Below are 10,856 nucleotides of genomic sequence, written 5' to 3' on the forward strand. Positions count from 1 at the left end.
ATGTCATCGCTCCAAGCTACTCAAGAACTCTCAACACAGAGGCGCCTGGGTGGCTCAGTGGGTTAAGCCTCTGCCTTCAGCTCAGGTCATGATCTCAGGGTCCTGGGATGGAGCCCCCATCGGGCTTTCTTCTCAGCAGGGAGCCTGCTTCCCCCTCTCTCTGCCTGCTGCTCTGCTTACTTGTGATCTCTCTCTGTCAAATAAATAAATAAAATCTTTAAGAAAAAAAAAAAAGAACTCTCAACACGTGTTGCTTATGCTTTGCTTTGTTTTTCAACGGGGCACGTATTCTAGGATGAAGGAGAGTAATTGTTATGGTCCCCAGGTAAAATTAATTTAAAAATAATTCACTGAATGGGGACCCAGGTGAGGGAAGAGCAGCTTCCGAACTAAGATAAAATTTCAAGTAAATTTGATATCTCTCACACAATTCAATGTTTCAATCTAACACTTTTTGAATGCCTGTTAAGTGCCAGGTAGTGTAGCAGAAATGGCAAATACTGTAAACAACAAATTTCTGTCCTCTAGGACAGAATGGAACTGCTTCTCAAATGGAACTGTTTGATAAGCTAATAACTGGTTACAAAACAATTTTGATTTCAAAGAGCTATAGAGAGGACTATGGAGGAGCAGAGGACAGACCTTAAAGGCAACTTAATATTCACTTTACATATGTAAATTAACATTCTTAGATAAGGCTTTGAATGATGATAACAGGTGTTACTGGGGGGCTCAAGTGAATGTGGCAAAACTGGGTTAACGTTAACCAGTCCTCTCTAATGAAGGACTTAACAGAGTCTTTAACTTACTAATATGTACTGCGAATTTATGTGGGGGTGGGGACCTTGGTAAGCTTCGTTGCCTAATCTTGACCACAGTGACTGTTTCAAAGAGGATTTTATAAAACTAGTTTCCACTGAACAAAATTTGAAATTTCTTCACAATATGTTTATCTTAAGAGTTCTAAAAAGTAATTTCTTGATGTTCAGGGTTGAGGATTTCCCACTTGAAAATTTTAGGAACACAACTGAGAAAGCTCTTCATTCCTTTCTTTTCTCCATTATCATCCTGGACTCCTTCAAGACCTGATGAAAATCCCACATGCATGAGAAAGAGTTCATGGTCTAACTACTGGAAGATGCCTAAGAGTTTAAAAAAAATATTTTTAGAAATTCTACCTGAAGGAATGATTAAAGATTAAACAAAAAAGCCTATCATACTAGCATCCTATGCCTTGTATTATTCCTTATGAAAAGGAATTAAGATTCCTTGAAGAAATGGTTGATTTCACATCTGAGGCACAGTAGTTACAGGATGGATATCTTGTTATCTAGAAAAAAGAAAGTGCCCACCTTCTGCTCCAAATAAAGAAACTGGTAGGGTATTACAAGGACATGGGGACAGCTCTAAGTGACCCCTACTAGCCACATCTAAGACAATCTGAGCATGACAACAATTAGTACAGTAAAAAACTATTGGAAAATGAAAAAAAATTGTAAGTCCATGTCAAATATAAAGATAAATTTAAAAATAATGGAGGAAAAGGCAGGGTTCGTATTTACAGTAGAATCTCAAGTGCCTACTCATAAAAATGGAGGAAGTGTTGGAGTTAGAAAAGCACTATTTTGCAACCATCTTGTTAAAGATTGGATCATGCAAGAGTCATTGATCCAGAGGGAAATTTTGATGAAGCAAGATATTTGTATGGTATTAAGTGTCTGTACAGATTGCTTGTAGTTGTAAGGGGAAAAACAGTACCAACATAATACTAACTATATTATAGCTATATATGGAGTATTATTTATATATATATATTTATCACAATTTAATTTCTATGTAAGTAACTGCATAGTAGTAATATATAATGATGTAATCAGACAAACCTTGACTGGGTGATCCAAATTAACATCAGGGATGAGTAGATGGACATGATGTGCCTCCAGATGTGATAACTTGAGGAGGACCCAATATCACTTATGTATTATTCCAGCCTGGAATGCATTCGCTGAATTTAATCATAAGGAAACATCACATAAACCCAAAATGAAGAATATCTCAATGTAAAAAAAAAAAAAAAAAAAAAAGGACAGTTTCCTTCAAACCTGTCAATGTCATAAAAGACAAAGAAAGGTTGTAGAAATGTTTTAGATTAAAGTAGGCTAAAGAGACATAATAATAAAATGCATTACTTGACTCCAGAGTGAACCTTTCACTGGAGGCAGAAAATGCTGTGAAGGACGTTATTGGGTCACTTGACAAAATTGGAGTGCAGACAGCAGATTAGAAAATAGTATCCTATCAATGTTAATTTTCCTGAGGTTCATGACTGTCCTGTAGGTTATGTGAGAAAATATCCTCTTCTTAAGAATTAGACACTGAAGTCTATGGGGATAATGGGCCCTAATGTATGCTGCTTATCCTCTAGAGTCAGGAAAAAAGAAAATGATAGATATCTGTGTCTATAAATTTATACCCATCCATCCACCTGCCCATCTACCCATCTACCTACTTACCCATCTTTCTACCTATCGTATCTATCTTGGTCACTCTATGGATCAATGGATCTACTGATCTATCGATATGTCATCTATTGATCTATCATCTATCATCTTTCTTTCTTTCTTTTTTCTTCCTTTCTCTATCTGTTGGGCAAATGACAAAAAAAAAAATTGAGTAAAATTTTAATACATGAACCATATACATGGTATAATGGCGTTCTTTGTACTATTCATATTCTTTCGAGTTTTCTATAAGCTTAACGTTATGCCAAAATATTGAATTTTTACAAATTAACATAGCACCAGGTACAGTTTCTCTATGGCTTGGGATTAGCCTCATGTGTTCTGGAGGCTTCAAAGCACACCTGGTTCTAAGCTTGGCCTGACTACTTATGACTTCTGTGTTCTTAGATAGTCCCTTAACCTACTTTATGCTATAGGTTTTTTATTGGTGAAATGGTAATAATAAAAGCACCCTTCCTAAGGGTTATTAGACTTAATGAGATAATCCAAACGAAGTTTAGCACTGTACATGACCCGTAACATTGTTCGGTAAGTGTTACTGTTATATGATGAGTGTTCAGTCGACTCTAGTTGATCGAAAGGATTCATGGTTGAGCCAGCTCAAATACATTTAGAGAAAAGACACAGGGTTGGATTAAACATGTTTCTGAAATCTCTTCGATTATTGTAATCCCTGACTTCTTTAGATAACTCCTTGTATCTGATTTAGAAACAAAGTTTGCATTTTTTAATGATCTTTATTCTAGAGCAGTCTGTATTTAAAAAAAAAAAAAAAAGTAATCTGACCCTATGGTCTAACTGAAGAGTCGAATTGATTTTCAGAAGAGCCTTCAAATGAAATAAAACTGAATATATCATGTGCTCCTTCCCACCAAATCAGACATGATTTATTTCTGTCCAAATTCAGCCAATACTTCCTATAAAACAGTGACACTAGGGGCGCGGGGGTGGCTCAGTGGGTTAAGCTTCTGCCTTCGGCTCAGGTCATGATATCAGGGTCCTGGGATCAAGCCCCTCATCGGGCTCTCTGCTCAGTGGGGAGCCTGCTTCCCCCTCCCTCTGCCTGCCTCTCTGCCTGCTTGTGATCTCTCTCTCTCTCAGTCAAATAAATTAATTAAAATATATGTGTGTATATATACATTAAAAAGAGTAAAACCATTCTGCTGCTCTAACAGTGATACTTTCTAAGTTCATACATTGGCAAAAAACTGAGTTGTGTGGCATCTGCTTTACTATTTTACTTGGTTTTCTCATTTGAGGAATGCAGTCTTAGGTCAATCGAATGGAGATGGTCAATGTCACCCAATTGGAAGTGATGGAATTCAGACTCTCTCCTGGGTCGAGCGAGTTGCCTTCATGTCAGTGCTTCCTTCCTCCTTGGCTCCTTAGCACCTTCAGCAAACTGCCAAAATCAATTTCAGTTTTTTCCTACCAAGATCTTCCCAATCCTCCAATTCTTTTTGGCTCCAACCTTCTGCTTTGGCAACTTTGAAAATATTCTTCAGGATATGGAATGGAGAGAGATCATTTTGGAGTTTTGGAGTCAGGCAGAGTTGGATACAAAATCTGAACTGTACCACATTCTTACTGCATGCCCTCAACAGGCAAGGCAGAATAATATTCACATTGAAAGTGTTTCTCTGGGGGAGCCTGGGTGGCTCAGTGGGTTAAAGCTTCTGCCTTCGGCTTGGGTCATGATCCCAGGGCCCTGGGATTGAGCCCCGCATCAGGCTCTCTCCTCCGCGGCAAGCCTGTTTCCCCCTCTCTCTCTCTGCCTACCTCTCTGCCTACTTGTGATCTCTGTCTGTCAAATAAATAAATAAAATCTTAAAAAACAAAACAAAACCAAAAAAAAAAAAAAAAAAAAAAAAAAAGGGGAAAAAAATATTTAAAAAAAAAAAAAAAAAAAGTGTTTCTCTGGGGTCTGGGTGGGGGGTGGCACCTGGGTGGCAGAGTCAGTTAAGCAGCAGACTCTTGGTTTTGGTTCAGGTCATAATCTCAGTGTCGTGAGATCGAGCCCCATGTGCGGCTCAGCACTCAGAAGGAGTCTGCTTAAGATTCTCTCTTCCCTCTGCCTCTGCCCCTCCCATTGCTCATACTCTGTTTCTCTCTCTCTCTAAAATAAATGAATAAATCTTCAAAAAGCAAAAGTATATCTCTGGGGTCAGTCTTCTAGGGTTAGAATCCTACTTAGTGGGACCCCCTTTATTGGTCAAGTAATTTTACTTCTTTCTGTATCAGTTTTCTTATCTTTAAATGGGGATAATAGAGTTCATCCCATAGGATTGCAACAAAGTTTAAACAATATAATTATGTGAAATGCTTATAACTGTACACATAACACATGACAAGTACCTTTCTGAGTTTCAGTTTTCTTATCAGAAATTGAGGGTAAGCTCCTTTGATATGTTTAACATAAAGATTAAATGAACTATTGCAAGTAAAAAAAAGAACTCAACTCTGTACCTAGTTCATTAGTGACCATTCATTCATTCATTGAATATGTGTTAAAGGCTGGACATTCAGAGAAGACTCAGATATACGAGACTGTGGTCTCCTGATCTGTGGGGGCTGGGGGGGAGGCAGGAAAAGTGAGTTGTTGTTATAAAAGATAAGGATTGAGTATAGGCCTGATCTCTAAATCTTAGTAAAAGCATGTTTTGTTTTTTCTTATCTTCCATTCCCACTTTTAAGGCTATCTAATTTCCCTTTGATTTAGAGTTTAGAATCTCATTTTCTTTTCCACAAACAGTATTTAAATGTATCTAAGTTGGCATTTAGCTAATAAGGAAAATGAACATTTTGGGGGCATTTTGAAGTTTGCAAAGGGCTTTCATGTTCGGCTCCTCCTTTGGTCCTCCTCCGACGCTGTGAGGGACAGATGCAGGCCCATTATCTTCATGAAAGCTCCCATGGAAACATGCCTGCCACACATTCTTAGTGATTAGCAAAATAAAAGATTTTAAAGTAAAAATATTCCTGTCTCTTTTCTTCAAAAAGCAAACAGATTCTAGAGGAGGCAAGGACAAGAGCTGGAGGAGGAAAATTGGCAATTTTTTCTTTGCATAATTTTTCTGACAAAACAAAAAGATTTCTACATCATTTTTGATGACAAACTGTACCCATATCTTTGGAATTTTTGCAAATTTAGCATCAATCATGTACATTTTCCAGTCATTTTCATTGAAATTTCATTCTATTTATCTTGTTGGCAAAGTGAAAGGCAATTTTTGTTTGCTAACGTTGCCTTTTCCCTTGCTACATTAAAAAAATGGCAATGCTGACAAGAGGGAGGTTTTTCTTTTCTCCTGCAGGGAAGCCCCCAGTGTGCTCATTTGTATGTACAGTCTATCATTACTATTTTAGCATATTTTCCTTTTATTTATAGGTTTGAATCATTTATTATTCACTTGCAAACAGTTTGCCAAGGACTCTTAATTGGTACATATGGCAATTAAAACTTTTTTACTTAAATAGTTTTGGGACCAGGAAAGAAAAGGTACCAAAATCAGCATAATCAATTTAGCTATAAAACACTACGTCTGACTTTTTATTTTATTTATGACAAGGATTTGGTTCTAATGCTTTGTAAGTAGCATGGCTGCTCTCTCTAGTTCTACATAAATGAGATTCATGCCTAATGTGACTCCAATTTTCGCAAACAATCCCTCAAATACAGTTTTAACTTCCATTAAGGCTGTATCTACCCATCATAAAATGAATCTCGGGGAAGGAATTACTGGTGCGTGCAGGGTGTTAGTTTTTTAATAGGAGAGTCGGTTTGGGCCCTGTTAGCCTCTTCATCAAAACTTTCTTTTAGAAAAGTAACTTTTGTCATTTTTAAGGAGTATTTTCAGACAAAAGTCACATCAAGTCCATTCGCCATTGATGGAACTTAAGCAGTCTTTGCTGTAGACAAAATTTTACAGATAGATGAGAAAGGATTTTTCATATAAATGTAATGGTTTGGAAATGTTTATTCCATGCAGGCAGAGCATCTGTTAGTACCTTCTATCCCTCGGGAAGATTTCTGAAAGACTACAATGAGTAAAGTGGAGAAAATTGGAAATTTATGGAAACCCCAAAACTATCCCAAGAATGATGAAAATTACTTTGTAAAGCTCTGGTGAGTAAGTAGTTAGAAAGTACACATGCACACACAAACACACACACACAAACACACACGCAAACACACACACACAATGACTATGTCTGTAGGACTGAAAATGAGTCCGGCATTGTATTAGGCCCTTTCACCTACAGTATCTTATTTAATCCCTACATAATTTCATTGAAAAAGGTATTACTATTATTGTCCTATTTTTATAGTTGAGAGGGAAGATAACATACATGAAATAATTATAAAACTGATGAGTTAGATTGAATATGGAATAAACTGAGAGAAAGAAAGGAGTTCGAGAGCGGAAGAACAACTTCTTTAATGAGGGTTGAAGATGTTGGGAAAGAGATTGTAAGCAAGCCTTGACAGACAACTGTTACTCTAGAACCTACTCACTGTCCTAGAGCAGCTCAGTTCTCCCTCATTCCTGGAAACCTAGATATCTGTCTTTATCAGCCTCCACACTCCAGCCCCTGTGAATAGTAGTCTGTTTTCTACTCCCCAGGACTGACTGAAAGATTTTCTGTGTGCACTTAAGAACAAGATTGAAAACCCATACTGAATCTTAAGTTTTTTTTTTTTCTTCTTCTTCCTTAGTACTGGATTGGATCTCATAATAGGCTGCATTTTAAGGGAGAGAGAGAGAAAGAAGGACATCAAGATGTGTCCTCTACATTTGTCTACATAACCCATCCCATGCTTATGGCTGCTGATGACCCAGGAATGGGTATGCTTGTGCATGGATGAGGAAAATGAGGTCCAAAGAAAATAGGTAACTTACTTAAGCTCAGGAGGCAAGTAAGAGAAAAACTTGCATGCAGACTCAGGTTTGTCTTACGCCAATGTCTGTGAGCTTTTCATTAAGCTATGTAAAAAAACATTGATGAGGGTCTGGGAACCATACAATGAACCAAACTGCTTGCTCCTTACTGCCTGAGAGAGCAAATGTGGAGAAAATGGATGTGAAAACATAAATGGGCCCATGCAAGCCCCTTTCCCTATGATGGTAGAGAAATAAAAAATTTTATTTGTACTTCAATTAAGCTCTACTGTCATATAGCATCAGTTCTAATGATAGAGATTAAGGACCCTGTGGAAATCAGTAGGAAGTATGCTTCTTTCCATAACAAGATGATGAGATTGACTGTTGCAACGTGAAAGCACTTTGAGTTTGAAGACTGAAGCTCACATAGCAGGTGGCGTATTTTGGCAATAAGCAAGAGAACCATGGATATGTATTTGTGGATGTGGAAAGGGCAATGTTACCACCTGCTTAACATCCATTTTCCTTTCTCCCTTCCCTCCGCATTTGTTCAGAATGGTGACGTATTTTGCCTCCCTGGATCTGATGTAGACTGAAATTGGTCAGAGACAATCACAACTGTCACCTTCCTTGCTTTCCCAGTGTCCACAGCATAAGGGGCAGCCAATGTCAGTTGGATCCATGAGTCAGTTCTGCCAATGGAATCTAAGAAGTCTGTTCAGATTGTTCCTGGGAAGGTTTTCCTTTTCTCACAAAAAAGAACAGACAGAGTTGGCACCACTTTTCACCTCTATTCCTGTTTTGAATGCAGATGTGCCACCATCTTAACTGTAAAAGGACAGAAATGTCCGGCTGCCATCATGGAGCTGTTGGACACACATTGAAACAGCTTGCCTTTTGGATTTTTGTTGTTGTTGTTATTTTGTTTTGAGAAAAACTCAACACTATTTTGTTAAGATACCACATTTCAATTCTTTGTTACTTGCAGCTAAGTATATTCCTAACTGGTAAAAGAGAGATTATACCTATAATATCAACTACAGCCATTTAAATGAACAAGTGATTAAAAATATTCCATTAGGGAAATAATATTTGCACTAATCAAAATGATCAGCTCATCCATCCCCAAACCCAAATTCGTTTAATATGGGCCACACAGTAATAAAAATACGATAACTAAATAGAAGTCAGTAGATGCCACATAGGTGAGAGAAAGCTACTTACAATTCTTGGGGAATTTATTTTAAATTTATTCTTTTCTAGTTTTGAAATAAAACATGCTCTAGTTGAGACTATTCCTTCTCTCTTCTTTTATCATGGCATTTCATATATATGAAAAATTTTTCACGCTAATTATCTGCAAACAAGAAAGGCACATCATCACAGTGAAATCAATCCTTTCTTGATCCTGCTCAAATTTAGATGTAGCCCAAATGACACCTGACAGAAACATGCAGAGGTCATGCAGTTCTTGCTTATGAGAGATATTAATCAAACAAATGGCATTTGTCTAATTCAGCAATTTTATATCAGAAAATTTAACTTTTAAACCTTATGAAAAAAGAAGATTAAGTGAAAATAGATATAATGTATTTAGCGTTAAAAAAGCAAAACTCTAGAGATCAGGGTTACTAAGTTATTATTTCAAAAAATCTTGCTCTGAGATTGACAGGTCATTTTGAGTTTCCTACTTTTCTTCCACTTATATCTTTAGAAAAAGTCTCTCCTTAGTTGTTTCTACCTCACTTTTTAAGATATCATTACTAATAGGTTAGTAGTTATGGTTTTTCCTACCAAGTATGGTTTGATACTTCTAAGAACATGAAATCACTTTGATAATTCTAAGAAGACAAATCATTTTGCAGCTTTCAGGGGAAAATGTCTCCAATTTGTTTTTGTTTTTCACTCAGAGAATGAAAAGTTAGTGGTTGTGAAAGACTGCTTTCCCCAACCACCACTGTTGAGGGAATGATTTGTTATGTTCCCTCTTTAGTAATTTTTATTTTTATCTGTTTCTTTTTTCCGTTTAAATATCTAAATGAAGAAAATAAATGATTTTTATGAGTTAGAAAAAAAGTGATTTTTGTGGAATCCAAAAGGCCGCCCACGTGGCTAGACAAGGAGCCCGAATGTTTTCATACAATTTGAGTTCAGGGCATCAGTGAAATCACCCACTTCTCCAAAGAAAAGCTTTCACCTGGGATAAAATTTGTTACTCAGACTGTGGATAACTTGTTAAAAAGCCACATTTTTATTTTGCGAGTCCCCTCTTCATGCTAAGTCTTTTGTTGGTCACTATTTAAAAAGGGGAGATAAGCGGATATCATCTAAAATTTTTCCCTTAGAATATTTATTTTTTCAGGAATCAGATTGGAGTTCAACAAATTAATAGGCAGAAAAAATTTCCCTAGTTATCCATTCGTACACAGCAGCAGGGGGGTGGGTTCAAGTGCACATCAAACTTGCAGAGAAATTAAGTCAGAAAAGCTCCCTTAGTTGGTTAAGTGAATTATCCCTAGGTTCATACGTTAAAATGACACAGAGAAGCACTCCTATCTTTGCTAGCCTCAAAAGAGTAAAAAATAGTTTTCCTTATAAAACACGTTTGACACTTCCCACAAAGTCTTCGAGTCCCCACAGTGAGGTACTCACAGGGGGTTCACGGAGAATGAGATAACATAATTAAGTCTTAGGGAAGTGGGGTCATTTAAAACTCATATAGGATGAACAAATAGAGGTTGGGGTTCGAGCCAAAGGAAAACTTCGATTCTTTTCATTTAACTCCTTATTAAACCACAAAGGACTTTATTCTCACTTTTGTGTAACCTGTAGCCTAAACAAAGAGATGGTAGCAGTTCTCAGAAAGATAAAAGTATGTGTGTGTGTGTGTGTGTGTGTTCATATGTGTGTGCACATCCAGATATATGCACGTGTGTCTGTGTGTGGTGGTGAGGGCTGCTATCATTGTCCACTCACTCCAGACTAAGATCTTTTTCTCTATCTAAATGTGCTGGAGGTTAAATGCATGGTTTAATAATATGGAAGCCATTTCTATACTAAAAATCTCCCTGGATTGGTTCTGACAGTCAAATATGAAAATTATTAAATAGGCAAATAGACTACAGACCTTTTTAAAATATATATATATATATTTAAGACATAATATATATATATTAAATTTTATTTTTTATATATTTATATATAATAAATAAAATTAAGAATGTCCTAATTACCCAAAGAACCAGTTGGGGTGTTTAAAAAAAAAAAAAAAAAGGAGTCTTGAATATGGTCCTGAACTGAAGTATTTGACAACTCATTTTAACTATCTTTCAGATAAAGAATAAATTCAAAGATTCAGTCACTTGTGCTTACGGAAGAACATATGGCATGTTCAGTTGGAGGACAGAGTAACCCTCAACGTCCCAGCCAAATTTTAGTTAGAGTTATTATA

The 10,856-nt window shown here is 36.7% G+C and overlaps 1 long non-coding RNA gene across 1 annotated transcript; it reads left to right on the plus strand.

The window, feature by feature from the left end:
* The first annotated feature begins 5,905 nt into the window (after nt 1-5,905).
* Nucleotides 5,906-7,327, plus strand: LOC116882320. Its single transcript, XR_004385623.1, has 3 exons — nt 5,906-5,963; nt 6,512-6,648; nt 7,240-7,327. It is a non-coding gene; the product is annotated as an uncharacterized LOC116882320 (long non-coding RNA).
* The last annotated feature ends 3,529 nt before the right edge of the window (nt 7,328-10,856 follow it).

The sequence above is a fragment of the Lontra canadensis genome, unplaced genomic scaffold (genome assembly GCF_010015895.1).
Source record: "Lontra canadensis isolate GAN:19392208 unplaced genomic scaffold, GSC_riverotter_1.0 scaffold83, whole genome shotgun sequence".
Lineage (NCBI taxonomy): Eukaryota > Metazoa > Chordata > Mammalia > Carnivora > Mustelidae > Lontra > Lontra canadensis.